Source organism: Pinus tabuliformis, chromosome 4_1, assembly GCF_031772625.1.
Source record: "Pinus tabuliformis cultivar Carrire ecotype Pingquan chromosome 4_1, CPIR1, whole genome shotgun sequence".
NCBI lineage: Eukaryota > Viridiplantae > Streptophyta > Pinopsida > Pinales > Pinaceae > Pinus > Pinus tabuliformis.
The window spans coordinates 49214156-49220155 of record NC_142303.1 but is presented as its reverse complement, the minus strand read 5'-3'; positions in this window follow the sequence as shown (position 1 = coordinate 49220155).

The following is a 6000-nucleotide window of genomic DNA, read 5'->3' as shown; positions in this document are numbered from 1 at the left end:
CCCGGTGTTTGGACAAATGAGGAAATTATATCGGGAACAAAAAATGAAATATATGATCACAAGCAAGGAGAAACCCATAAATCATCCAATTAACTATGTACATAAAAATTTAGAGTCTTTTGTTTTGTATTCAGATAGTTTAAATGATATAGATAATCAGTTAGTAGAAGCAGATGATATTCTGGAAATAACAGAAAATTTCAGAGAAATTTTAAAGAAAGGAGGACAAGGACAGCAGAACAATGTTGGGCAATCAGCTGAAAGTAATGGACAGCAAGCAGACAAGGCACAACAAATAGATTTCCAGCACTTGCAAGAGGAGAAAGAAGGTTTGTGGACCATGGATTTTGATGGAGTAGTGGGAAATGATGGCGCTGGAATTGGAATTTGGGTATGCAGTCCTTTCTCCGCCCCAAACAAAGTGCCTAGTAACGTGAGGGTTTTCTCTTACAAGCTGGATTTTGAGTGTTAAAACAATGAAGCTGAGTATGAAGCTCTGATTGTTGGCCTGAAGATTTTAAGAAAGTTGAATTCTAAGAGGATTTCGGTATATGGCGACTCTGAATTGGTAATAAAGCAGGTCAGAGGCGAGTATCAAGCAAAGCATCCTAGGATGTGGGTCTATCGTAATGCAGTTCTAGACATCCTAAAATTATTTTCAGAATACACCTTGACATGTGTGCCTCGTATACAAAATAGTATTACTGACGCTCTTGCCAAGGCAGCAAGTAGTTTGAAGATCCCAATGAACTCTAGCAATAAATTCGAAATCCATGTCAAGCATCGGCCAACTGTTCCAGACAATCAGAGATATTGGCAAGTGTTTCAAGATGATGAGGAGATTAATGATTTTCTGCAAAACAAAGGCAAGTTCAAAGAAACCTCAATAGATGTAGAAAATGATGATGGTAAAGGGAATGGTACAGATGAAGTTCAAATCAATGAAATGGACGTGTTGCAGCTGAAGAATAACGTTATTCCTAAAGGCTTGATACCTTTAGAAGAACTTTTTGATCAAGATGATGTATCCCGCAAGCCAACATTGCAGCCAACAGAGAAGGGTGTAGAAGAGGTCAACATCGGAACAGCTGCTAATCCTAAGTTGGTAAAATTGTCCAAAGCATTGCCGCCAAAGATCAAGGACAAATACATTAGTTTGTTGGCTTCATTTGTAGATGTGTTTTCTTGGGACTACTCTGATTTAAAACCTATGATACCAATATAATTCAGCACACGATACCCATCAAGCCCAATCCAAAACCATTCAGACAAAAGTTGAGAAGGATAAATCCAAAGTTGCTGCCATCTATTGAAAAGGAGGTAAACAGGTTGTACAAGTTAGGGATCATTGTGCCCCTCAGATTTTCGGATTGGATCTCTAACTTGGTGCCCATACGAAAGAAGACAAGTGAGATCCGCTTATGCATTGATTTCAGAAATCTCAATAAAGTTTCATTGAAGGGCAACTATCCACTGCCAAAATGGACCATATACTTCAGCGAGTAGTGGGGGCATCTCGTATGTCACTACTTGATGGCTATTCCAGATATAACCAAATTTCTGCCCATGAAGATGACCGGGACAAAACAGCATTCACCACTCCATGGGGAACCTTTCATTACACCAAAATGCCTTTCGGTTTAAAGAATGCAGGTGCCACATTTCAGCGTGCAATGGACTTGGCTTTTGCGAATGAGAAGGATGTGTTTTTGGTGGCGTACCTAGATGATTTGACGGTGTTTTCAAAATCTGATGAAGAGCACATGCATCATCTAAAAACTGTCTTTCAAAAGTGCAGAAGATATGGTTTATCGCTGAATCCGAAGAAGAGCTTATTCGCCATGGATGAAGGCAAATTACTCGGGCATATTATCTCAAAGGATGGCATTCATATTGACCTAGCACGTGTGCAAGCAATTCAGAAAATCGATCTACCCCGGAATAAAAAAGAGATTCAATCGTTCAATGGTAAGATGAATTTTCTACGTCGCTTTGTACCTAATCTTGCTGAACACCTAAGAGAAATGACCAACATGCTTCAGAAGGACAGCCAAGTGAAATGGACAGAGGAGGCTGTAAAATCTTTCAATTTGGTTAAATTGGCCCTTTCTTCAGCTCCAGTTCTAGCTAGCCTGGACTACACTCAGGATTTCATATTGTTTTCGTTTGCTTTGGAGCACACTATGGCAGCAGTATTATTGCAGAAAAGAGATGATCATGAAAGACCCATTGCATTCTTTAGCAGAGCTATAAGAGATGCAGCCTTAAAGTACAACATCATTGAGAAACAAGCCTTGGCACTTGTGAAGGAGATTTCCAGGAGAAGATCAAGAAAATTTATGACAGAAAAGCAAAGGCGGATAAATTTCAGTTGGATGATGTGGTGCTGAAGTGGGATGCAAGGAATGAGGAGAAAGGTAAGCATAGTAAGTTCGAGAATCTTTGGAAAGGTCCTTTCAAGATTGCAGCATATAGGGGTCAGAATGCCTTCCTTCTGAAGGAAATGAACGGGGAAGATTGTCTAGGAGGGTCGATCAATGGTCGGATGCTCAAGCAGTACCATTTCTGAGTTTATTAATGCTTCTTCCACTATCATTGTAAATGCCATTTTTATTTCAATTTGGTCTGAGTTTGTCAAGTTAGTTTTTGAGTCATTTCAATGTCAAGTTTGAGTCAATTTTTGGTCATTTTAGTTTCATAAATGAGTTAGAGGCCTGTGTTGTTTTTCGAAAAATGACTCCAGAGCCCAATGGACGAAGGCACTGTCTAGCTCTTCCAGAGATCTGCTGTTCTTGGCACCTGCAAGGAGCTACCATCCCCCATTGGAGCCAATGTTAGAGTCGGTCTGGTCAGCCCTCCGTCAGAGATCAAAACTCTTTATGCATTTCATTTTTAGGTGTCCCACTCCATTCATTCAGCTGCATTCCGCTAGGGGCATGACATGATATGACAGAGAAGGTCATGCCAGTCATTTCCCTCATGTCTGGCTCCTGCTGGCTTAGGTCTTTTGTCAATGATCACCAAAGTCCATGACAGTCAAGGTCTGGTCCTTTAATGGACAAAAGTCATTTTCGGTCGTTAGGTCTAGGGATTAAATCAATTTGGTCTTTAAATATGTCCTAAAAAGCCATGCAGGCCAGAGTGATGCCCTTGTAAAGTAATGATTCACAGAGTTTCATCGTCATATTGATAAACTTTGACTGTTCTCCAAAACTCTGTTTTGAAGAAAAGTCAAAAAGTGCCATGGGTGATAAAATTTTCAAAAACTTCTTCAGTTGATCTCTTCAGGTGTAATCATGGTTTCTGTGGCCAAATGTCCTGTCGTGCAATCGCTGCAAAAAGTGCCGAAAATTTCATCATTTGAGCTAAAATTTCAAAGGGAAAGTGAAAAGCAGCGTTGATATTAATCAGTGAAAAAGTGTCAAAACATAACATTAGAAAAATGGGTTTTTGGAGAAGATAAAATCTAACCCATCACTTCCAAGTCTTTATAAATAATTTTCCACCAAAATTGAAGTCATTTTGCAAATCAAGTGCATAGGGAGACATTGCATAAGGTTTGAATGTGCATCGTGGTGTTTGGAGCAAAGTTTGGAGGCCATTACACGCGCGCGGCGCACGCAGAACCCGCCCGCAGTGCAAATTCCTAACTGGTGCGGCGCACACCCAGAGCGCGGCGCACTGGATTTTACGCGCGGAACACATAGGCAAAGCACCAGAAACGTGCCAAAACTCCCTCAAATTTTTTTTGAATCACATCAATTGCAAGGTAGGCTCGAAACATCACTTGTTCACCAAATTTTATGATTGATATGGTGGTTTTATGCCTGTGATTGAATGCAACAAACTTCATAAATTAAACCACAAGAAGACACCAAAAAACCATTGATGCTAGGGTTGGATAAGTGTATGTTGATGCCAAGGCTCTATTTTTCCTGCCCTACCACTTTTCCTTATTCCCCTATGCCATTTTTCCTATTATCACTACCCTAACACTACCAAACTCATATTCCCTTTCCCCTCCTCCTATTGGTCAATAAAAACCCCAAAACCTGCCTTATTAAAACCCCAAACCCTAACCTATAAAAATACCCAAAAACCCCTACATATCCCTAAAGAAAATTCTCCCTATAACCCCTATTCCCATTACATTACTCCCCTCCTAAGACTCCCTTTGTTTCATTGTTCCCCTTGGTGGCAAATATCACAAACAACACCCAGCTTCACCATTATCAAAGGGCAGCCTTAAATACAGTATATAAACAATAGTCATGGCATCTGAGGGTTCATCAGAGTATGAGGTGGAAACTCACAGTGATACAACTTCAGGAGAACAGGCCCCCAAGAGACATCACAGGAGTGGAAAACATGTTAGGGATGAGCCAAACACCCTCACTAAATTGCAGGCATGCCCTCTTGCTATGTCATGTTTCCAGCACCTAGCATGTTTTGAATTTTGTCAAAGGGTGGCAAATGTTAGAGTTCATCATGAGTTGGCCCGTATTTTTGTGCTTCACCTACATGGAGGTCAGTCTATCTTGGCCGGGGTCACCTTCACATTGATACCCGAAACTATCTCAGTGGCAACAGGCATACCAAATGTTGGAGAACAGTGGCATAAGAAGAAGAAAGTGGATAGGCATTACTATGAGCCTTACATTAAGGCCAGTTGTTTGAGGCACCTCATAAGAGTCTTCCCATTTAGATATTTGAAAGATGAGTATGCTCCGCTCATGAAATTGATCATGAAATACTTCAGTTGTGAGGGGAGGTTCTCTCGCCTATATGCCTATCACATCAGGTTGCTCATGCACTTTACCAAGGTGCGGATGATGAACCTCACATTTTTCATTTGCGGGAACATAGAGAGGATGAAAAATTTCATGCAGCATAAGACCCCTCAGCAGTAGCTCAACAGTGTTTATCACTTTGCTCTTATCCAGATTTTGGTGGATCATCAGTTGGGATTGCAGGGCATTGCTTGGGAGGACTTCATCTCCCGTGACTCCTTCAACACTCCACAAGTAGTATCAGAGGCAGAGCATGAGATAGGTGGTCCTTCTCATCAGTATGAGTGCCATGAGACTGCTGCTATGCCAGTATTCATCACCTATCAGAGAGGCAGTAGACATTTGTTTGCAACGGCAAAGCGAGTGTTATCTCCACCCGGGGTGGAAGGGGCCTCGCTTCCTACATCGACGACACAGGAACAGGATAGAGGTAAGGAGCCAGTGCATGATGAGTGGCCTTCAGGTGAGCCATTAGGTGAATGAGAGACAAAATTCGTTCTCCTTCATGATGATGAGACAGATACAGAACCGACAAATGCAGAGCTTAGAGAGATCATCCAGGAGTAGCAATCAGTGATTGAGGCCTTATCCCTTGACTTGGAGAGGGCTAAGTGGAACATGAAATACCTGGAGCAGAGGAAGAAGTAGCTGGAGGATCAGTGGGTGATCATGGAGCTACAAAACATTCGTGAGCATCGCCAAGCTGCACAAAAGAGAAGAGTTGAGCTCACGTCATTGGAGCAAGAAATCAATGAGGATCGGGAGGCCAATCTTGAGAGCGTGAACATGCACTTGGAGAGGCTGCTAGACAAGGCCAACAAGGACCTTGCCTTACTGAGACACATGGCTTTCCATTACAAGGCATGAAAGATGAGTGCAAAGGCCCGAATAAAGAGTTTGAAGGCGAAATTGAGCAAAGCAGCAAGAGAGGAAAAAGAGGAAAAAGAGAAAGATTGGCTTCGAATCTTGGCTGAGGCTTCTTTGGCAGAGCATAGCACCCCATAGAGAACCTCCATCCCAAATTTCAAGAAATTTGGGGAAATTTTGGTCACATGACAAATTTTTGGGCAAAACACAGGTTTTTTCTCCCAGTGGCGCGGCGCTAAAAATTGGGATCTCCAAATGAAGAATGGTTTGCATTCTTTGGATTCAGCATGAAAAATCACGACTACTGGTGCTTGGACAAGAAATTTGGGCAAGATATGATTCT